Genomic DNA, 24,167 nt, shown 5'->3' with positions numbered 1-24,167 from the left:
TCACGGAGGTAACGTCATCAGCGAATCGCAGATTACTGAGATATTCTTCATCCCCCCTTACCTCTAACGGCTCACATTCCAAGTCTCTGAATACTTCTTCTAAGCAAGCTGTGAATAGTACTGGGGAGATCATGTCTGCTTGCCTAATACGTTTGTTTATAGGAATTTTGTTACTTTCTTTATGTACAACTATGCTTGCTGTGCAACCACTATATACTTATATTGTCCAGTGCTTTCACGTACGACTCGTCTAACCAGTGATTTCGCAATGACTATATGACCGCCGTGGTTTCTACTGAGTCAAATGCTTTTTCGTAATCAATGAATGCTATGTATAAGGGCTGGTTATATTCCGAGCATTTTTGTATCACCTGGTTGACAGTATGGATATGATCGATAGTAGAATAACCTTTCCGAAAACCTACTAGATATTGCCACACCACTGACCATCTTCTGGCGACATTCGGCCACTCTGGCGCCACCAAGTGGCCGAATGTCTTGGCACGTGGCTAAGCGTCATCCTCTTCTCTCTCGAGTTTTCGCTTGATTAAAAAGTACCAGCTCGGTTGTTGTGCTGCTTGCTATGTGTGTTGGTGACAATATTTTGTTTGATTGCAGTCTATATAAGGTTATCCTGATTCTATTAGCGATTATCTTAGTATATACATTATACATAACAGAGAATAAGCTGATTGGTCTGTAATTTTTCAGGTCCCTAGCGCCTCCTTTCTTATGAATTAAGATGATGTTTGCGTTCTTACATGGCTCCGGTACCGTCGATGACACCAGGCACTGCGTGTACACGGAGCACGGCCAGTTTTCCTAGCACGATATCACCCCCCCCCCCCCCATCTTACAACAAATCTACAGTTACCTGATCCTTTCCAGCTGCTTTCCTCCTTTTTATAGTTTATAACACTCATTTCATAGTTCCTCGTCCTTCGTCACTGGCGGAACGTCTGACTGCTTTTCCTTACTGCCAGTTTCATTATGGTCCTGACTACTCTGGCTACCGCAGAAATCAGTATAGAACTCCTCGGCTACTTTGACTATCTTGTCCATATTCGTGATGACGTTGCCTGCCTTGTCCCTTAGCGCATACAGCTGATTCTTGCCTGTGCCCAATTTCTTCTTCACCGCTTTAAAGCTTCCCCCGTTATTTACAGCATGCTCAGTTTTCTTCATGTTATACTTCTATATATCGGCCAATTTGCGCTTATTGATTAGCTTTGATATCTCTGCCAATTATATCTGGTCTGTTGGTTTGGAAGCTTTTATACTTGGTCATTTCTTAATCAGATCTTTCGTCTCCTTAGACAGCTTACCGGTATCCTCTCTAAATATCCTACCGTCTACTGATATCTCTGAAATTATCGTTCATTGCTTCTAGGCTAATGTCGTCATGCTCGGCTAGAGCTGAATATCTATTCCGTGGCGAGATCCTGAACTCTGCTGCCCTCTCCCTCACCTCTAATTCCTTGATGGACGTCTTTCTTACTTATCGGCGTGGTTCCCTCTGCAGATTTAGACTATGTTGAGACCTTACCATCCTGTGGACACTGCATCGCACTTTCCCGATTAACTCTACATCCTGAATGATGGCGAGGTTAGAACACAGTATGAAATCGATTTCATTTTTGCTCTGCCCCTTAGGACTTTTACGCCCCCACATCCAGTTACTCCGTTAAAAATACAGCCTGCGCATAAATGCGTAATTAGCCGGATTTGGCTGAAGTTTTGGACGTGCATTCGCGGGACAAAGGCGAATTATTAAATTTCTACAAAGCATAATGATCGAATTCCTCTATTACTAAGTTTCAGTGTAAACATGCATGCCAACTGCAGCGAAGAAATCGTTATTATTGCATTTAGGTAATTATCGATATCATGATGACAATTATTTTCAGTTTGCGTCCACCTGATCGCATATCCTATTCACGAAAACAGATTTTTTGTAGTGATCTTTTTATTAGGTTTAAGTGCCCCGAAAATCTAAATTTGAGCATCCAGTGTTGCTTTGTTAGAATGAAAAGAAACACTTGTGACTTGCTGCTTATTATAAATTCCTGTTTTTCATATCTCACGTAGCACTGACGTTATTCCAGAAAATGAGCGTTAATTTTTGCTTATTTTTGTTTTTACTGTGACGTAGACACAAAAGGCTCTAAGAAACGGAGCACGCAGATTCGGCAAACTGCTTATTTACACGAGATGATGATCCTATAGAGGAACCTCATGGTTGATAGGATGATCGTCGCTGTCAGCGCGCTCTGTTTAAAGACGGCTAGGAACTTCATATACAACTCGCTTAAATCTCCATTGGAAGCTCTCGAATAGCGCCGAATTGTCTGCACCTGATCGTGAGTCTTCTCGAAAAATCCAGCTGCGCATGTCAGGCGCACTTAAGAAAACGTTTTGGCCGATGCAGCGACGAAGAAATAATAGTTCAAAAAGTAATCATAACGAATGGCGCGACAGTGATTTCACCTCTTTCTCTGCGCGGAAATAGAAAATCCAAGTAGCTGCAACCGGTCGGGTACGAAGCTCTTTGTACTTTATGGTTATTTCTAAAGTAGCTGGTTGAGGGGACTTTGGAGCTCGCCTGAGGACGCTTGACGCGTCTTTGAGGCTTTGTTTCTTTTTTTTCTTTTTTTCCTCTCTGTTGCGGTGGTCGTATAGAAAAGCTGAATGTCGAACGCGTACAATATACAACAACCCTCCCGTACTTCGTTCTTTATGAGGAGTGCTGTAATCGGTACGAAAAGCAGCGCTTTTTAGCCACATTTTATTGCGCAAAACAAGTTTTCACATTTGCTTAGTAAAAGGGCTATCGAGAGATCCGATAGCGCCCGGTGGTGTCGAGCGCTCCGAGGCAGGGTACAGCCAGGGTTCGTCATGCGACGCTGAGCCCCGACCGCGCAGTTTCTCCCCTGTATTTGCGCTGGCCACGCACCATTTCACCGCGCCATAAAGTGCTGGATAACACACAGCTATAGAGCTACTGGGGTTAGAAGCGCAGCTCGTGACGTCATGTCCAAGCACGCGTGCGTCAAAGGTCTCTTCTGGAGGCCACTCTTTCCTCACCTGAAGCTCTCTTTGGTTCGACCTCGTACTTTACTCATTATCTTTTGTAGCTTGAACTTGTAAAACACCGCAGCTGTACGGAAGAAGTGTCAATCCACCAGGCGAGACAGGTGCACCCTAAAGGGCACGTGTCGCCTGATATCCTGCCCATTTTAAAGATGGAAATCATTCAAGCGCTCTTCTTCCGACTGCCACGCGAGCATTACGTTTCAGATTTCCCATATGCTTCCTCTTTCAGATTACCTGCCGCAACAACTCAAGATTAGCACCACGGCCGCCGTGGGAAGCATGGACATGCAATAGGATCGTATACACGGTTTCAGGTGTGACCGATTATTATTATGATTGGGGGCTTTTCCTTTTCTCTCATTTTGCTACGCGTCGCCACCTGCGTTTTCGCCCAGTCTCGGCCAGAGTCCTCAAAGCAATGCCACTTGCAATCTTTGTGACTACCCAAGCCCTTGCAAGTGGTTGCCAGTGGTGTGGCTTATGCAACGTCGTTTATTTCGGCCGCCTAATCTCTAGCAAAAGAAGTGCATTTATACCGGGTGATTGTTATTTTAGCGTTTAAAGGTTTGCGTCTTAACAGCTTTGATAAATACATCTCTGCAGCCTGTGCAGAAGGACTGAATAACAACGCGTACGTAATGCATGTGATATACAGCTTACTTATTAGGCGAATAATAACTTATAAGTAATTATTCAACTCTTGAATTTTCCATATTAAGGAGCTGTACTATATTGCGAGATTGAAGGCCGTCAACATCAAAGTTGAGCCCTGGTTTTAAATTTTCGCAGTAGGCAGCAGGATAAAAATATCGAATATCAAAACACGCGTTTGAAATTTACGTGAGATTGATTTTTTCCACGGAAGATTTATTATATAGCACCGCTTGCATTTCTTAGGAATTTAATACGTACACTGTTCAGATGCTGCAAGATATAGAATTCCACATAATTTTGGCGACAATACCACGTTCCGCGGCGACTTTTTATGGCAGAATGGGATATACCACTTAGCGAGCTTTCACATGCGTAATTTTGACATTGCGGATAAACAAAATTTACAGATGGATATTACCTTTGCCGTTTATGACCTTGATAATTTGTGAGAAATTGTATTGAGACATTCTGAGTATAATATCACTTCTCAATTAAGAATCATAAAAAAATGTTGATAAGTGGGTTTTTCTCAATCATCCAACTATTATGCTCTTTAACGCACATGTTCGCCTTGATGTACGAAAATCCAACCGAATAGCCGGCACCAAGCTCGGAAGTTTTAAAGTAGAAATCGGAATGGTAAACAACCAAAGCAAAAACCACTTGTTATACATATTGTTAGGCAACACTGATTTCAGCCTTCCTGGAGCTCTATTCTTGACAAAATGGAAAGTTGGGCTAGTTGAAAGCTGTTCATGGTGGTAAAGAGGCCGCAGAGGGAACGTGGACACAGAGAAGAATACAACAAGACAAGCGCCGTTTTCACACCTGGTTTATTGGGAAAAATACGAACTCTTAAATATGAACAAGTGTCTAATCGACTTAGTAGGCGAATATGTCTACTTAGGACAGGTAGTGTATCGCAGATCCCGACCATGAAAATGAAATAACAAGAAGGATAAGATTGGGGATGGAGCCCATTTGGCAAGCACTCGCAGATTATGACTAGCAGTTTACCGGTATCGCTCAAAAGGAAAGTATACAACAGTTGCATCTTACCTGTACTCACCTATGGGGCTGAAACGTGGAGGCTAACCAAGAGAGTTCTACTTAATGTGAGGACAACCCAGAGGGCTATAGAACGAAAAACGGTGGGGGTAACATTAAGAGATAGGAAGCGTGCAGATTGGGTCAGAGAAATAACTCAAGTTACTGACATTCTAGTGGAAATCAAGAAGAAGGAATGGGCATGGGCGGGACATGTAGTGCAAAGAGAGGATAACCGATGGTCGCTTAGGGTAACAAACTGGATTCCAGGGAAGGAAAGCGTAGCAGGGGGCGGCAGAAAGTTAGGTGGGGGGATGAGGTTAAGAAGTTCGCAAGGGTCAAGTGGGTTCAGTTAGCACAGAACCGGGTTAATTGGAGAAATATGGGAGAGGCCTTCGCCCTGCAGTGAGTATAGTCAGGCTGATGATGATAATGATGATATAATCGACAAAAGATACAGTCAGTTAACAAATCCAGGAGAAGAAGAAAACAATGTCAAAATCTTCGCAGATATCCTCTTTCTCTCTTCGATAGTGAAACCGAAGGCTTGCTTACACAGTTACCATATGATGCAATGTAGAATGCTTCCATCACCTCTCTGGGTCTTTGCTGATGATGACGAAATAAGACCCATGCTTGACAATTCGCCATTTTGTTCAAACTGTGACGTACGCGTGACGTCTGCAATAAGGTGATTTCAGGTTAGGTAAGCACACAATCTTGTTGGACATTTTAACGGAAAAGGAAAAAAAAAACAGCATTGAAAAACAGCGCCGTCGACTGCTACTATGTATTGTAGCCAAGTATGAAAAATGACGATGCTCCAGGAACGGAGTCGCTGCGGGGACTTCCGCCATGCGGACGTCTCCAGTTGCATTGTGAGCAAGTGAACTTCGTGGCAGCGTTGGGGTCTCAGTGTATTATGACATACACGTGTTTGGGAATTTCGCAGCAGCTATGGACGGAGTGGCCGAGCGAGTGTACGAAGTGAGAGAGCAGCGTTACAGCTGCAGAACAAGAACGGCACCAGGATATTCGAAGTTTCCTATGGCGCAGAATGGGAGGAGAAGATCTCGTACGCGCCGATGATATCTCACATTCACTTATCAGCGACATTTGAATGCTGCAGGCACTAAAGCGCGTATCCTTTTTTGTCAAAATGACACTGGAGACGTTTTCTGGTTGTAATAAAGAAAGCCAGCACAACAAAAAGTCGACTAAAAGAATCATAAGATTAGAGCGTATCCTCAAAACGGGCTGTGGAGTACTTATTTTTGCTTTGTGAAAAATAAGCAAATGGTGGGCCTTCGTGCATATCTGAGCAAAATTGTACATAAAACACATCACAAGTGGCAAGTAAACATGTGTCATTTGCAAGGCACATACATTATTTCATTAAAGTAAAACAATGTGGCTTTAAATTTCTTGCATTTTCCATCGTTGGAAGGCATTTTCTCTCAAAACATTGAAGTGAACGCACAGTGCTAGCCAAAACCAGGCAGCTACCCTTCACGTGTGACACAAGGGCAGACTAATGTGAGATGCAACAATATTTTGTCTTGTGCATTCAGAGACAGCCTGCCTGCCCTACTTTCCATATAAGCATCATGAGTCAGGCATAGCCCTGCAGTTGCTACTTGAAAACATTTGTGCACCTACCACAGAACCAGGCAGCTCCTTTCCATGCGTGATAAAGTGCAGTACAACACGGTTCTTTATAATAAAGTAAAGTTTATTGCAGGATGTCAGGAAAGGTGACGTCGGCAACAGAAAAAGGCTTTCACCTCCTTCATTTGGGAAAGGAAGGAACATAGAGGTAGAATGATGATGGGTGGCAATGCCATACTGCAGTGAAACAATCGCTCTGAGGCACGATACCTGGTCTATTTGCATGATGCAAGTAATTATGTTTTTAACGTACACCTACTCATCAATCGAAACTTGTAATACTTCAACATGTGTCTTGAAGCCAAGCATCTCAGGTGGTCGTGCACATATTCTTTTCAGATACAACTACATAGCACCAATGATGAGCTCGAAAAGAGCAGAAGCGGCTAAACCTAAGGACACTAAAATATTCAAAAGTTATTCTATTTAGTTCATTTCTTTCAATTGCTAGAATAATTTAGCAAAGACAATTGGGGGAGCAGGTCAAATCGGCATCCGTTTCTTTGAATTTAATGCAGTCAGAGTGCAGCGATGGAGGCAGTAGCATAATGAGAAAAACACAATAAATCACAACGATATAATAAGAAAGAAAAAAGGCAAGAGATTCAAGTCTGGTGTGGCCCACAGCACAGTATTTGAGAGGGAAGAATGAAGACAGCAGTAGTAAACTTGGAAATGTACTACTGGGACAGAAGCAGTAGCAGACAGACAACTCTACTGCCTAACCGTCATTGCTCACGTAATTTACAATCAGTTCAGAGAAAGCGTATATTGAGAGGGTAGCACTTAAACAAATGGCAGCCAAACCTTCACCACAGCGATCACGCCGTGAAACACCGCTGACCTGAGAAACGACCAGTTCACATAAATTTCGACGTTTAAGGCAGTCCTTGGTGATACCTCACTGCCTCTAGTCGCGAATTTTCACGCACATCCAGTGCACCATATCACATCTTAGGTTGTCGCACTCACGAACCGTACAAAACAGAGGATTCGAAAGCATAGCGGTGCTCTCCGAAATGCCCAGTCTCGCGTAGCTAAACCGCTTGAGCTAGGGAACTTGCAGACCGCCACTGAGGCGCTTCGCAACAACGGCGTGGATCGAAGATTTCTTGATGAAAGCGAAACATTTGCAACGGGAGGACGGCTAGTGTCCAGTGCGGCTGTAAATTTGGGTCTTCATTACTAGCCCTCTGAAGGATTCAGCAGCTGAAAAGTAGCCTTATGACGTCGTTTCAGGGCCTTCTTACATTACGTTAAGATGTCTCAGCTTACTTCCCCATTCAAATTAGGTGTCCACCAAACTGGACACCATTTTCTATGTTTTATGCTGTCGCCTTAGTATGGGTTTCAAACGTGGTGCCCAGATTTTGTAATTTACATCAATGGCAGCACATCCTCTACGTCACGAAACGTCATTTTGGCACCACCGTATGATGTTTATCTATGATGTATTTCCCTCTACTCAACGTCAGATTATCAGATTTGAGGAAGCGCCCATTGGCAGAAAGCAGTTCATTTCACCCATTCCTTAATACACGCACAAGTGCTTTTTTTACCCTCTATAACTTCTTTTTCCTTGCACAGTTACTTATATTTACTATACAGGCAGCATGAATAGCTGTGCTAAAATCAGTTTTTGAGGTCACGTCATTTTTTCGTCACCGCAAAAAAGGCATTTCGACAGCTCACAATTTCGTACCACAAAATTTAAACACTTGACTATATTGAAAACCATTCAGAGAAACAACATGACTCAGAACGGAGGGCATTCGTGTCGAGAATAGAGCCCCTGAACAAGCCTTGTAGGCTGAACCGTCCGGTGTGTGAATTACTGGCTGCGCACTGGTGTCTATGTGATCCCATTTATGATTTCCAAGGGGTGTTATTTTATTTCTCGTGTATACGGCTAAACTTCCTATCGAAATTCGCGTCTTTATCGGCTTCAATTTCGGCACCAAATGCACAAGGTGTTCAGTATTAAGTTGAGTTGAACCTCGATTGCTGAGAAGAAGGAAAGCCAAACGCATGGCATAATTTAACCAGTGCATACTGACGAAGGAAGAGTATATGCGTTGCGCACAAAAATGCTGTAAGACCGCGGTGGTCCACTTTGCAATGTTTCGGAGCTCTCGTTGGAGAAAGCGGCGCAGATGGAAAGACCGAGCGGCTTTCCCGATGGCCGACTGCGCAATTCAGGCCATCGCGCTGCGCCTCTTTGCCCGCGTCAAAATGGGCGAAAAGGCACGCCTACTCACGCATGCAACGAACCGCGCGGACCTGGTCCTCCTCACTTCGTGTCATTGAGAAGTCCGCGCGTGATGACCATAGCTTCTAGCAAATTCCAGGCCTTTTTAGCGAGCCGGAGGAGGGAAGCATAGCTTTGGCAGAGCTACGCTGCTTTGGCTCCTTCTCCGGATTCCGGATCTCAAATATTCGGCGCCGGTTATTTGATAGCGTACCACGTGGCCACCGGCGGAACTGGTCGTCGACGAAGCTACCATAGGAATAGACCCAGGCTTAGAGAAGTCGTAAAGAGAGCTATGAGCTCATGCTGCAGTTAGCGTGTGGAGCTGCGCTTAGGTTTCGTTCAGTCTATTTTGTCAAGTGTAGTCGCCTCTTTGTCTTTTGTAAATACGTTTTCTGTACTTCGAGTTTTTGATATATAAAGTCAAGTTTCGTCTGGCTTCTTCAAGTTTGTCGTCCTTCGTGTGTGCGTGCACGTGTGTGTGCGTGTGCGTGCGTGCGCGTGTGCGTGTGCGCGCGCGCGTGCGTGCGTGTATGTGCATGTGTGTGTGTGTGTGTGTGTGTGTGTGTGTGTGTGTGTGTGTGTGTGTGTGTGTGTGTGTGTGTGTGTGTGTGTGTGTGTGTGTGTGTGTGTGTGTGTGTGTGTGTGTGTGTGTGTGTGTGTGTGTGTGTGTGTGCGTGTGCGTGTGCGTGTGTGTGTGAACTACACGTCGCCCGCGAAGTCGACGAGCTCCCTGAAGAGGTGCGGAAAAGCTAAAGAACACGAAGAACCTCACTTGACTAATGCCCTCGCAGGTAATGTACAGTTTTGCAATAACCGTGGCAGGTGCTTTGAGGAAGCGATTTTTTGAGGATTTTTTACAGGAAGATATGAGGAGCCTACATGCTAAATTTTTTGCTAGGACTTATTCTGATGGTGCATTTAATGAAAAGGGCAGAAAAGCGAATATGCAAACAAAAAAAAAGAAAATCGCGGAGCTACGTGAAGAGCACATGGCGATTGTGAATAATTTCGCCACGTGAATTATTCCCTCGTTTTTTTTTTGTTGTTTTTTTTTTGGCGCTGTTTATTGCCTCGTGGCGCATATAAAACGAAAATTATATAACTGAAACAAGGGATCTGTTTATAAAATTGAAGACAGCCTGGCAAATTATTGCATGAAATCTAGGAAAGAAAAATGCGATGGCTGCGTCCAAGGACGAGCGGATACGAAATCTAGATCGTTATGTGTACATATTTTTTTCTTTCTCGTGTTTCTCCCTGCTGTGCTGATGCCTCACTACCAGAATTCTTAGTATTTGCTCAAATCCAGCATCTGCGACAAAAAACTGAAGAAAGGGCAAGAAAGAGAAAAAGAAAAAAAACTGCAGTGTTTGAGAGCATAGATGAAAACGCTGACACAGTGTGATAAACTTTTCCACGTTCAATCTCCAACGCTGCAAAGATGTTATGACTTACGTTTATTAGCAATTTCGGTAAACGCCCCTGATCGAACCTCTGCGACATCGGAAACCAAGGCACGCGGCGCAGCAGCATGCTGCTATAGCGAAGGGAACTGCGCAGTCAACAAAAGCAGTCTACGTACGCGACGCAATATCGGCGTCGTCCTCTCTCTAGTCACGCTCCAACGACGTGAAGGTGCTGACTGCGCTCAGCGCTCAACCCCTTTGTCGTTTTTGTACCACTACATTTAGTGGGTCAGCTTTTTGGTCCCCACGCATGATTTGAAGCGCTTAAGCTAGTTTTCTCCGAGATTCGTCCCCTGGCCACTGACAGAAAAGCTGCCGGTGTACCTGGCCGATTCCCTCTACCACAGATGGGTGTGTCGCTCCTCGTGTGGCTGTTGAAATGATCATTTAGTTATACCACATGGTTAGAACAGCTGCAGGCAGAGGCTGTTTCATTAAATGTGTTTACAATGGCCTCGCCATAAAAAGCAGGTTAGTATAATAATGACTAGAAGCTAATTCATTCGGTAATCACTGCATTCAAAGCGCATTGTTCAGTGGTACAGGGCCGGTACTGAATTGGCTAAAACTTTTGATAATGCCTCTAACAGCCATTACGTTGTGAAATCTAAAGAAAATGTATGCTTGTCTACAAATCCTGTGCAAGTAGGACTAGCACCCCTGTTATTACTAATCACCATTCAAGAACCTAAATTTTCGTGCAATATCTGCAATGTCTTATCACTATTTGCGTAGCTTGGAGAATTTTACTGCCAGCATTGTGGTCATTATTTTATAAGTGCATTGGGTGCTTTCCAGCTGGAAACGAACCGTTTCCTAGCCCATGCCCGGCACATGCTTGAATAAAGCGCCACTCGTGTTTCCCGTGGCAAGTCAATAGAGCGAGCTTTCTTGAAGTTGTGCTTCTTGTCCAGTTTGGCTGTTGCAATACTAAGCGTGGGCAAAACCTCTATGCGCGGCTTTAAATGCTGTCATGCTTGGTGGCCATGTTTCGAAGGCAGTGTTACCACTGTGCCGGTTGACCACAGCTCAGCTTTAAATGTGCATGGGGGCAATAAATTAGATGCGGCCCATCCACCTGTATCCACTTGTCCCATATGAAGAATTTTACATCAATAAATTTAAAAACAAAAATATTTGTGTATTGTGCATGCGGCGGTTGCACTTTATAGTCCCTCTTTGTTTTTGTTTCAAAATTAGCTTATAGTGTTTTACGCTAAGGTGACCGCCTGAATAGCTTTTTTTTCCTGTTGCAAGCTATATGAAGTGGACAGTTCCGCAACACCCTAATGCTTATTTTTGCCTAGTCGTTCCTGTCCCTTCTCGAGGAAATTATAATTTTTTTTCTTGGTGGCTGTTTTTGAGGCTATTACTTGTATCAGTTAAAATCTATCCATTGGAGGCTAATCCGTTGTGTGATTTAAATCTATATAGCGGCTGCCTCTGTTATATGCACCTCGCGTGTAGGCGCTTTTTTTTTATAAGGATGAGTGTTCCACCAAGTACAGGTTGTTAAGTGTTTTTTTTTTTTTTGTTTTTGCAAAAGCAAAATTCATGACAAAATGCGGCAAAGAAAGGTTGGTGTATCGAACTACAAGGGCAGATTAGCTTTATTTCATATTTTTTCTTTAACGTATATCAGGGCGGGTGGTTGTCATAACGCATAAACGTGAGTGTTTTTCTTTTTTTTTTTGGAGGGGGGGGGGGAGGAAATCGAAAAATAATATGGGTGTCCCAATTTGAGTGAAACTTTTTTTTAAGCACGTAATATATACAGGCGCGAAATGAAAAGAGGTTTGAGTGTGACATTAGAAGTAGCAATAGAACTTCGTAAACAGGGTAAGACACCCCCCCACCATCGATGGTTTAATGCATTTTATACATGGTACTTAAATTCCTGTCACAAGCCGCCGCCCGCAGATCTCCTTGGTGTTCTGACCACTTACTACATGCACCGCTCGATGAATGAGCGATGCGTGCTGCTCATCGATCGCAACTACATCACAATTCAGCCACTATTAAAGCTGCCCTAGCCGCCCGCTGCCCTTCAAGCCGATCCGTCTTCGCGTTTCCCGACGTTGACGTCGGAACATTCGGTATTATGGCGGCTTTTATCGCGTGCTCCGGGGCCAAGGAGGCAAGCGGCGGAGAAAGGACGCGCTCTGAGGGAAACGGCGGAGACAAAGGCGGCACGGGGCCCAAAGAAAAAAATGAATTGGGGAGGTTGCTGCGAGCGAGCATCGCTTCTCTTACGCGCTGCTACAGCGTGCGATCGAGTGCCCGGCTTCCGTGAGAAGCCGAGAAAGCGATTCAACGGCGTTAATTAGCGGGAAATCTTCTGGGCCGGAGCCTACGACGGCGGCTTCTTGGCGTGTGCCCTCCTCCCTTTGAAAGGCGGTACCCCACAGCGTCGATGGGGCAATCAATTAGATACGCGCTCCACAGGCTATGTTACTTTGACGCTGGCCTGGCGGCACCAACTTTGGTTTCGTGCCCCGACTGCTAATCAGCTCCTGTGCTTGTGGAACCAGTGAACCGAAACAGCGCTAACAAATCTGCTTCGCCATAACAGCTCCGACCGCTCCACTGATGCGGAAAACACGTCTTGCTCCGGTTTTTACCATGGCGTTGCTGCTTTTGTTATTCTTGCAGATTCTCTGTTTCTCCGCTTCAATTCATGAGAAGCAAAGGTAGTTAACGGCCTCCTCAGCAATACGCAGAATGATATGCAAAGAGAAGAAGGAGGCTGAATACCACTCCGGGTCAGGTTGGCTCGTATTACTGGGCGTAAGTCGTCAGGCAATTTGTGAGCTACGATGACGCTTAGCCCACGCAAGCAAAAAATGGGCACATTTAAAGAAACTAAATGCGTCAGAAGCTGCGGAGAAAGGAGCAGGTGTTCTTCGTGCGCCTAACATCATGTAGCAGGTGTCGGAATATATAACTCCCAACAGCGGGCAGGTCATATACTCTCATTTGTTCCGGCACTTACGCTCTTTCGTGGGGCGCGCGTTGAAGGGGATGGCGTAGGCTTGGAGAGGCAGGTAATGTGTCGAAAGAAATAAATGTTCGATAGAGGGGTAACCTACTCATAAAGTGTAGTGATTTTTTTTGTAGCATAATATCCCTGTGGTATAGATTGATTCAATAAATTAGCAATAGAAAACAGGTGACTGTGTCAACTCTGCGATTTCAAGGCTTAATGTTCTTCATATCTGTTTGTTTTGTTTTATTTTAGAAAAGAAGATGACGGAACCGAAGGAAAGTAAAAAGAGCCGAACTTAATTAGTATATCAGTAGATCTTGATTGCTTAATTTCCACCTAATTTTTCACTTCCTACAGTACCATTATCTCAGTTTTACCAAAACGTAAATCGTCTTTGTATGCCCCGTACGAAATAGAATTTGCTGCAAACTCTTGAGGCAGCCCTGGGACCTAGGTGACTACTATAAGACATAAATTTACAGAGACAAGTCCTTGATAAGTGCAGAAAGTGTACTGATGTGCTAGTTTGCCATTCAATATTTTTGTTAGCAATACCACCTCCACGATATTTGTCTATCGCAGCTAGTGCTTCTCTTTAAATCATGAATAGATTAGTAAGCGTTGCGCGTCCACAAATTATCGTCGACTGCCATTTTACGGTCTAGTTTGTTAGCAGGGCCACAATCACGTTTCAGCCCAGGCATAGTGGCTTAACTTCTGATGCATTGGACTTGGTGAGAGGGGGGGGGAGGGGGGGAGGGGTGAAGCACTCGTCCTATCTTCTTTCCTGTCCGTTGCGTTTCGCGCTGTTTCCACAAAAGAACAAACCCCGACCACGGGGTCCGCTTGTCGATGGAGGCTAAAAATGTCAGTTGCAGTTAAAAACGACCCCGGCAAAATTCTCCTTGAAGATACATCACCGGAAAATCGCAGGCCCCTGGAAACAATTACCCCAAAGCAAAATTTTCATGAGAACGTATCCTTCTGAAACCCACTTCACAAACAATGGTTTGGTTAGGTTTTGAGGTTTAACGTCCCAGAACGGCTCAGGTTTTGAGAGACTCCGTAGTGTAGGACTCCTGAAATTTCGGCCACCTGTGGTTCTTTAAGGTGTAGTGGCATCGTACAGCACACGGGTGCCTAGCTTTTCGCCTCCATCAAATCTTCACAAAATATCTTTTGTTCACTAATGCGTAAGCACTGTATGGCTATGTAGGCGGGTTTTGCGTGGGCATGACATTGCGCTCTAAAAGAGGAGCTAGGTGATGTATCGGGAAAAGAATGGTATCATCGGAAAGAGCATCAAAAAAAAGGTATGCAAGGGACAAAATGGTTGGTGTAGGTTACCTAGGTAAATAATTACAGCCGATCAATCAATCAGACATTGAAATAGCCAGGAGTGGTAATGTCGATGTCCAAAGGGGGTCACTGCTACTGGACTTCCGGTGACGTAGGCCTAATTTCCGGTGGTGGAAAATTTGAAATATTGGAACACTTTCGAGCAGGAAAGGCTGTGATTTGTGTGAAGAAATGGGTAGGATTGGTCAGTGTCTAAAAAAAAGGTAATCAATCAAATGCAGTCTGAAAAAATCTCAGAGCACTGCAGAATCTGTAGTGCAGAAATGCTAAAGGTAAAGCGTTGGTGCTGCACACGGTACATCGTGCGCCCCTTGTGGAACACAACCAGCATTCCGTTGAACACATCAAAGTTCACAGACGCTCTATAATTGGTTTACAGCAAAGAAAAGGCGCTCTGCCTATCACTTGCGGAATCCCGCTGACACATCTCGCAGACAACACGGCAACGCTTAGGCTTACGCATTTATCCAGTTCAGATTCTGCAGTGATTTTGGAAAATTTTTGGATTCTTTCTTGACTTTGAGTATAGATATAAACATTGTGTGTGATCTGGGTCCTCGGTGTGCCTGAAAAGTTTGGGGGCACTAGAAAATGAATTGAGCAAAAATCATAAAGCAATAGCCGACCTTAACATGCCATACGGCTAGTTGTATAAAGTCCACACACAACAAAAATGACTGGAACACCCTCGCAGATCTTCTGGTGACGAAAGTCTATCCTTCCTGTGGCGATGATATAGAATTCTAGATGCAATTCAGGTGGGGATGGAGATCCTGTCCTAGGGAACGCTGATTGAGCTTTAACCGTTCGTTGACCACGGTCACTCTGAATGGCATCATGCAGCACTGGTCATGCCAAGAAAAATCCCAGTACAAAACACTTGGACCAGTGATGTTAACCTACATTATTGCAGCACACCGCGGGGAAATTTAATCAGCGCCTTGTAGCACAATGAAGAGTATTTAAAAAGAAAAATGGCAAGAAATCAAAACGATAGCAAAATATCAAGCTAAAAGCATAAAAGACGATGTGAAGGATTCGGTGAGAGTAAAATGCATGGGGGCTATTTAGGCTACGCCTTTAAGGTTATGACGCTATAGCGTAAATGGCGGCTGTCTGCGGTTTCCCTTGTGATTCTCTGTTCGCGTATACATGTAGGCTCTGCTCGCTTAATTACCAATGCTTTAATTTGTACCCTAATATCTCACGCATTCTTATTGGCATGCAGTCCCACGCTCCCACGTCATCGTTCAAAAAATCGTTAAAAATATTGTTAAAAAAAAAAAAACACTGCTCGGCCATGTTACCTGCCACTTCAGTTCTCGCTCATAACGCCAACAACGGTAAAATGTCGGCAGAGCGAGGCCTTTAACTCGTGTTGTGTTAAAATCATTTCACCCCTGAAACGCAAACCAGGCGATCCAAAGCTTGACGTTACGGTACGTTAGAGCGCACCCGTTGGGCAGTTGGGGGACATTCGCTCCTAATTCTCAAATGGTAACATTTTTTCCGGGAACATTTACTCAGGAAAAGCATTTTTCCGGGGTGTTTTTACCGAAACACGAAATTCCACCGCTGGTTTACATTGACGGGAAAAGTTATTGAAGTAGTTTTCAGCAGACTGCATTTTCATCAAAGATAGTACGCATAGACTCCCCTATGAGATTCAACAATTGGTTTGTGGTCCCCCGAAAACATGTTTTGGGAGAAGCAGTTTTCAGCAGCATTAGAATATTTGAGAAAGAACTTTTTAAAACTTTTAGTATTCCTTTTTTATATATATACGAAAGACGTGGTGAAATGAGCAACTTGCTCTACGAAATTATTACCCAGACTGCGCATAATTGGAACCCCTATTGAGCTAAATGAAAAACTTAGAGTTTTGCAGACACTTTTGCTACTTGTAACTATTCGAAAATGGAAGCTTTGTTTTAAACACTCATGCAACAGACACGAACAACCAGAAACCGCAAAGTTAATTTGTTCATATATCTCAGCTTTTAGGGTTGGCACTTTCGCCGGAGAATTAGTAACATCGTGGCCTTGTGCGATAAAAAAGAAATGTTCTGCATCGTTATCATGTCCCATATTTTGTTGAAGGCCGTTTCTTCTGATAGCAGAAGGCGAGCCACTCGACACGGCAACGTATAAGCGGCGCATTCAAATCTCGATACTTGCCGCTTTTTTTTTTCAGATACATCGCGACCCTCTGGCGATAATATTCCATGCCCGTTTCGTCGGATTTGGCTGTGTCGGGTTGCAAACAGGGATCAAATACTTGCTCACCTAAGGTTTTATCTTGCATTTGGTGCTCGCTGTGAGGTTTAGTAGTAGGAGAGGACAGTCCCTTCCGGAGCAGTAAACAGACTGCTGCACTAGGTCACGGTGGCCTCCGCAATTAGAGCGTACATCGTTGGAACAGCCGAGCGTGACTTCCTGGTGTGCGTTCAATCCCGTATCTCCATTATGTGCAGCAAACTTCAGAGGTTCCACTATTGCCACCCTCAGTAGTAATCATAACTACCATTATGATAGCCAGCACAACTGTTAAGCAGGTTAGCAGACAACTATCGCTAAGCTCCAATTGGTTTTGGCCAGCGTCGTCTACGGTCATCCTATCCATGTTCTGTTCGTTACATGCTCCACCCGTGCTGATATTTTTTATGCATTTGGGCTGGTGTGAAGCAACTACACTTAGAGCGTTGTTAGATCCCATCCACACGGAAGGAGAACCGCATAATAATATTTTTAACAGTGCCAGCCCTGACGGAGACATTCCACGCTTGGATTCAGTTTGAAAATTTCATCTGACCATCTCTGAAGACTGTGCGCATAGCAAACGGCCAAATATTAATTTCGCACATTTTCTGAACGACTGCTCAAAGGGCAACATGTTTCTGAAGCATTTTTGTTTCAGTCGTGATGGCGTTTAACGTCCCAAAGCTGCTCAGTGGAGGACTCCGGAAACTTCGACCACCTGGGGTTCTTTAAAGTGCACTGACATCGCATAGCACACAAGCGCCTTACTTCTTGCCTCCATCGAAAAGGGGCAGCCACGGCCGGGATTCGATCTCGCATCCTTGGGCACTGTAATCGAGCGTCCTACCCGCTGCGCCACCACGGCGGAGTTTATTCGTGTTTTTAGCTTCGGGAAAAGCTTAAGTCCGTGGTTGACCCGAAATGCGCTGTTGTACGTTTAGTTTCTAAATCCACGCTGCGTGGCTACATCCGCAGTGATATGGTATTCCCCTAGGAGGCGATATAAGTACTACCAGACTTGGTGCATGCGCAGGTCGCTGAAATATTGCCACGTGATCATACGCCCCGTTTAACGAAAAAAAAAAAAAACAACCGAGAGTAATTTAAGAAAAAGAAGCTCTCTTCTCGTCCCTCCCTCTTTTTTCTTCGATCCCGAAAAAGCTCCGGAGACCATTGTGTTGCGAAGAGCAAGAAAAATAATAATAACAAATGTCTTCACCTCCTTTACTTTATTTGTGGCAAACATTCAAGTTAGAAATACGCCTCTGGCGAAAGCCGCGATAATCTCGTCGTTACATTCGCCTTCCATGAATATGCGACTCGGCGCGCATCTAGTACGAGCCGCTTAGTGGTGCCAGAATCGGAAGAACCCTCTACGCTCCACCGTTTCATCCTAAATGACCGGGAAATGCACGAGGATCCAGCGTAGAGATCAGATTTCCTCGACGAGAGTGTGTAAACTGTGTAGGGGTCTTAGTTCGAGTGACATAGAATTCTTCCATACTTCTGTTTATTCGGTTAGACCAGAGAACTATCTGTTTCCTTTGAGGCACCTATTTAAGGCCACGCCATGTGCAACATCACTGGGCTAGCCTTGCGTTGCTAGCGGAAGAAGATGCCATAAAAAACGATGTCTGCCTCGCGGCTCTGGTGAACACTATGGAAATGGAGGAGCCTCCTGAAGCATAAAACAGTGCGGTTGCAACCTGCATTTGTTTCACGAGCTGCTGATAACGCTGCGCATGATGAAGTACATTTACGAGGAGGAAGATCCACAGAAAAAGAGCGCGCCCTAAAATACCCGTAGATTTGCGAAATAAAATGGAACCTTGGGCTAGTTGCAACGCTGCATAATATGGCCTTCGGAGGCGCCAGCCGTGGCGGAGGAGATAGCTGCTCTCTGCGATTCTTTCCCGCTATCGCTCGCTCCTTTCCACTGTTTTCCTTCCTTTATTATTCACTTTTATCGACTTTTGCGGCTAGCGTGTCCCCGATGTGGTCGCATGCAGGTCACGCTTTTCGAAATCCCATGTTGTGCGACCGTCATGTTTTCCACCTCGCTTGTCCTTTTAGAGAAACTGAAAGAAAAAAAAAAAATTGCTGGATCGGCCGATTGCGTTTCAGCTGCTATGTGATATATGCGTTTTCACGCTCTTCCCCCCTCGGCGAGTCAATGCTGACCATAAGGCTCGCTCGTATTCCTGAAGCGTCGAGGTCATCTCGTTGATAGCGTTGATGGCGTTCCGCTTGTTCCTGTTTTGATTGTTGGAGTGGCCGTAGTTCGCGCTCCCTTTTTCCCTTTGTTTCATCGGACGCACTGAATGGATTTTAGCAATTGAGGGGAATGCGCTTGCACCATCTACATTGCGTCCTTGATGGTTGTTGGCCAAATTTTCGCCGCGAATAGACTAGACTGAACCAACCCGCACAGGCAAGGGGTAGAAATTCCTAAAAGGGTACTCGTAGTTATGCGCGATATGCGTCTATTTGCTGCAAGGGACAGGAAATTTTTCTCAATAATGAAACTAGAAAAGTGTAATTTAATTCTTAAACACCAATCAGGACTCACAGAAAGCGTTTCTAACTTGAATGTTGGTCTCGTAAACTTGTCTATTTTAGTGTAAGGGAATCGCACGATCACTGTGAATGGAAGGGTTGAAAAGTATATCTTTTTGGCTTATCATTTACTAGCAGAGCTTCTTAAGGAACGCACGCCTCGGTATCCTCGGCTTGCTTGGTAAGTACGAAGTGTTAGGTGTTGATTCATCGAAGCGTTAGGTGTTGATTCAGGGCGTTGCTATGTTGTCATCAATTTCGTGCTCCCCCCAGTTACCAGTCTTGTACTGTCATCTCTGTCAGATACAATCAGTGTTTCGGGAGAGGCGGGTTTTAATGTCTGTCCTTTAATCACTGGTATCTGCGTGAGAGCGCTTCTCAAGGCAATCTTCGTCATCGTCGCGGTACTGTGTTACGGAGTGAACGAAAACAAGTGTTCTGCAGGTACCGACATTTCGCGGCACTCACCACGTCTGGTGCTGCGTGTTGCACATTAAACGTGCCTGCTCCCTTTGCCGCTGCAATGCATGCCGTCTGTTTTAATTTGAAACTGTGGCGAACCGGCTGAAATGTGGCTTCTGACAACCTGCCTTGTTTGTACTGAGACATGCGGCCCATGCATTCGTTCGAATTCTGACGGCATAGCTTGGCCGATGCGTACATATTCTATGGACATGTCCCCACGGATGCCTATTTTATTGTGGTGTCGTTTATGAAGTACACCCGAGGGCGACTGTCGTTTCACATTGCTATACGTTGCGATCCCGGCGCAATTGACGGCTGTCGAGAATCACCGATTTTCCGTGCTAGTACAGACTGCGACGGTAGTTTCAGCATGTTTTTGATCTGTCTTGTTTTTCTGAGTAGAAGCAGTTACTTTAAATACAGTAGCTAATTGAAATTATTCTCTCCTACCCCCAATCGAGCTCTGTGCTAAAATCACGCCTCTCTATAGGAACCTCAAATTTTACGTTGCTAGAGGGCTTGCCTGCTGGTGGGGTGCGTGTGCCTGATGGAGACATTCTCTTTATTTGTTTATTATTTTATACATAATTCAAATAGTTTTGATAAAACTTGTAACTTGCGCATAAGAACTCTGGACATATACGGCTCTGCTCACGTTTTGTTTTGTAAATTATTTATTCTTTCTTTCATTTTCACGCTGAAATTTTTCCTGCGCTGTGTCATCATCATCATCAGCCTGATTATACCCACTGCAGGGCGAAGGCCTCTCCCATATTTCTCCACTTAACCCGGTTCTGTGCTAGCTGCATCCACTTGACCCCTGCGAACTTCTTAATCTCATCCGCCCACCTAACTTTCTGCCGCCCCCTGCTACGCTTTCCTTCCCTTGGAATCCAGTTTGTTACCCTCAGCGACCATCGGTTATCCTCTCTTCGCACTACATGTCCTGCCCATGTCCATTTCTTCTTCTTAATTTCTACTAGAATGTCGGTAACTTGAGTTATTTCTCTGACCCACTCTGCACGCTTTCTATCTCTTAATGTTACCCCTACCATTTTTCGTTCCATAGCCCTCTGGGTTGTCCTCAACTTAAGTAGAACTCTCTTGGTTAGCCTCCACGTTTCAGCCCCATAGGTGAGTACAGGCAAGATGCAACAGTTGTATACTTTCCTCTTGAGCGATACCGGTAAGCTGCTAGTCATAATCTGCGAGTGCTTGCCAAATGCGCTCCATCCCAATCGTATTCTTCTTGTTATTTCCTTTTCGTGGTCCGGGTCTGCGGTTACTACCTGTCCTAAGTAGACATATTCGCCTACTGCTTCCAGTATTTCGCAACCTAATGTAAACTGCTGTTCCTTCCCGAGGCTGTTGAACATTACCTTAGTCTTCTGCATATTGATTTTCAAGCCTACCTTTCTACTTTTCCTGTCTAGGTCATCAATCATTATTTGCAGTTCATCCCCCGAGTTGCTTAGCAAGGCAATGTCATCAGCAAATCGCAGATTACTGAGGTATTCTCCATCTACCCTTATCCCTAACTGCTCCCATTCCAAGTCTCTGAATACTTCCTCTAAACAAGCTGTGAATAGTACTGGGGAGATTGTGTCTCCTTGCCTAACACCTCTCTTTATGGGAATTTTGTTACTTTCGTTATGCAGAACTATGGTTGCTGTGCAGCCGCTATATATATCTTCCAGCACTTTCACGTATGGCTCGTCTACCCCCTGATTTCGCAATGCCTGCATCACCGCCGAGGTTTCAACTGAGTCAAATGCTTTTTCGTAATCAATGAATGCTATGTATAAGGGCTGGTTATATTCCTGCGCTGTGTACTCACTATTAACGATTCTGTTCAATGCTCAAACATTTGAAAATTCAATAAAAACAAGTAAAAAAGCCTTAATCGCTTTCATACAGTGCGCCGTCAATATCAGTATATCCTTGTCGCAACCCAGTCGGCTCGCACACTTGCTGCCAATACACGCAGGACACCAGCGAAGCTGCTTCTAGTAGCTCACAACCATCCACACGATGCTTATAGAACAGCAGTTGCGTGCAGCGCATGGACATTTTAAACGGGCGCACCGATTTCTACCTGCACCAAAAAAAAAAAAAAAATCCTCAGATGCTTAGGGGTAGCCCGAGTTTTCAGTTTTTGTGACGGGTATTTTATTTCGAAATGAAAATGCATTACTCATTTTTTTTTTTTAATTTTGCAACTGGATTAAAAATAGGGGCCTTTAACATGCTTTCGTTGTTCATAATTCCCAGCCAATTCAAGCTTGTATCGTAAGCGGTATTTGCCAGAGTAGAGCACACGTGACACGTTTTTTTCACGATGAAAAAGTTAAATTTGTTCGTTATTCTCGTGGAGGTAGGCTGCTCATGACCCTCTTGCTATTCTCTCCCAAACTGCAAACGCTTCTCCTTTATATGATAGGTTTTTTTTTTTTGCCACACTTTCGCTCCAAGATAAAACAAGTGCGGTCCTGGAAATGTCTCTCAAGGTGGGCAAAAACTAGACATCTAATCAACCTTTTTTTTTTTTTTTCATTGGAAGTGCGCGGTTCCAAATCCGCCGTAAAACATCTTTTCGAGCCCGCAAACTATCGCTTGGATGGAAACTTGCAGAAATAGGATGCACACACACTGGACTAAAGACTGAAGGAAGCTAAACCATGAGGGTGTATTTGAGGCCCACTGCGTGTCTCGAGGAAAATGGGAGAGTTTCTTGCTAGTAAACAAAGAAACGCCAAATGCTTCTCTTTGCTCTGAGCCCCGTACCTGTGATCGATACCTATGTTTTGGTTCTAACGTTTTCTACGCTTAGATTGAGGTGGCTTGTTATATTCACGAGGATTTCTGCTTGAAAATAAAGGGAGCTTTTCCCGCTACGTGATAGGAGAAAACGCCTGCTTACTTATTATTACGTGCGGCGCATAATTGACAATAAAGTAATTTTTTTCGCACTTAAACGCAACGCGCAAGACACGGAGCCAGTAAGAAATATGCTTACTGAATGTTTACCTTCCTACACTTAGCTTTTTTCGGTGGCCATTTCGTGACTACGATTTGAACAGCGCACTTCTGTCTCCACTCCGTGAACAACGCACAGAACGTTTTAATCCAGGAGAAACGTTGACCCTGCAGGGCCATTGAACAAACAGCACGTGAAAAAAGGCGAGCAAAGAAAACTCGGCGCCCCAGCGTCCGTCGAGCTTAGTGGTTATATGACCGACACGCATTCCTCTTCCACAAAGACTCTTTTCAAGCGACGGCTTCGTCCTCTGCGCTCTTTCCACGCATACTTCTTCCTCAACATTATACAAACTTTATTTACTCCTCTGAACAAAGCCGATTTCGTCGTCCTCTATTTACTTTGCCACTTTCATTCCCTGCCGCAGCTTCATACCTGCTTCTGTATTCTCTTTGTTGGCAGCACCTCGCTCCGCTCCGGTTGCTCAGAACTCCCTTGTCTGACTTCGCCACTTGACGCCAAAGACGCAGAATCAACAGAATACTCGGCTTGTATTGTCTTCTACCCTCGAGAGAAAAGCGGTCGTGGTAGCAGTGTGATTTTTGGCCGCAGGCCAGATTTTCACCGTCGTTGTACGTGTGATGATTATAGCTTTGGGCTGCTGCGAACGAGAAGAAACAAATGGAAGGTAAATATTGGGCTTAGTTGAGCAATGCCATATTATTGTGCTCAGTCCGAAGTTCGTTCCCTGCGTAAATCGGAGCGACGACATAGCAAACCGCGTAGCGGAGAGGCAGAGCAGACTACTTTTATTGGTTTGCGTTTTTCAGTTGGACGCATTTGTGGTAAGGACTGGATCATATATAGTGGGCACCAGCTTTTGAGGGCCCCACTAATGAAAAAAATAAACACAAAGGCTGGCAGCGTGATTAACAACATTGCTACAAGACGCGAAACATAACATAAAGCTGAAGAGAACATGTCAATACCATTCGTAAGTAACGTGAGACGACAAACATTCAATAGATTACTTCCGCTGGCAGCGGCGGCTGCTTTTCGATAGAGTCTAAAATCAAGGCAGCCTTGTGCTGCGCGATGTCAGGGCACGTGAAAGAACCCCAAGTTGTCGAAATATCCGGAGCCCTCCACTACGGCGTGTCCCATAGCAGCAGTCGCTTTGAGATTTTAATCCCCTCAAACCAAAACCATTCTCAACAGATTAGGTGAGCTTTTCTACGCAAAAAAACTTTGCTATAAAAATGTGCTGAAGAGATACAAAGAGAATAGGTAGTAAGTAATATGACAAAGGTAAAACGCCTATTCTACAGAAATGATAAGAGAGTATCATATGGCACAGCATATCTTCATATAAGGGGCTTCTCAGGT

The 24,167-nt window shown here is 44.5% G+C and overlaps 1 pseudogene; it reads left to right on the top strand.

Annotated features, from left to right (window-relative positions):
• Positions 1 to 24,167, top strand: part of LOC146202690 (uncharacterized) — a 303,761-nt pseudogene that overhangs the window by 99,713 nt on the left and 179,881 nt on the right.

This window comes from Amblyomma maculatum, chromosome 1, assembly GCF_055883805.1.
Source record: "Amblyomma maculatum isolate TAMU_Amacu chromosome 1, ASM5588380v1, whole genome shotgun sequence".
Classification (NCBI taxonomy): Eukaryota; Metazoa; Arthropoda; class Arachnida; order Ixodida; family Ixodidae; genus Amblyomma; species Amblyomma maculatum.
The sequence above is the reverse complement of the archived record's forward strand: the minus strand, read 5'-3'. Positions and strand labels throughout refer to the sequence as shown.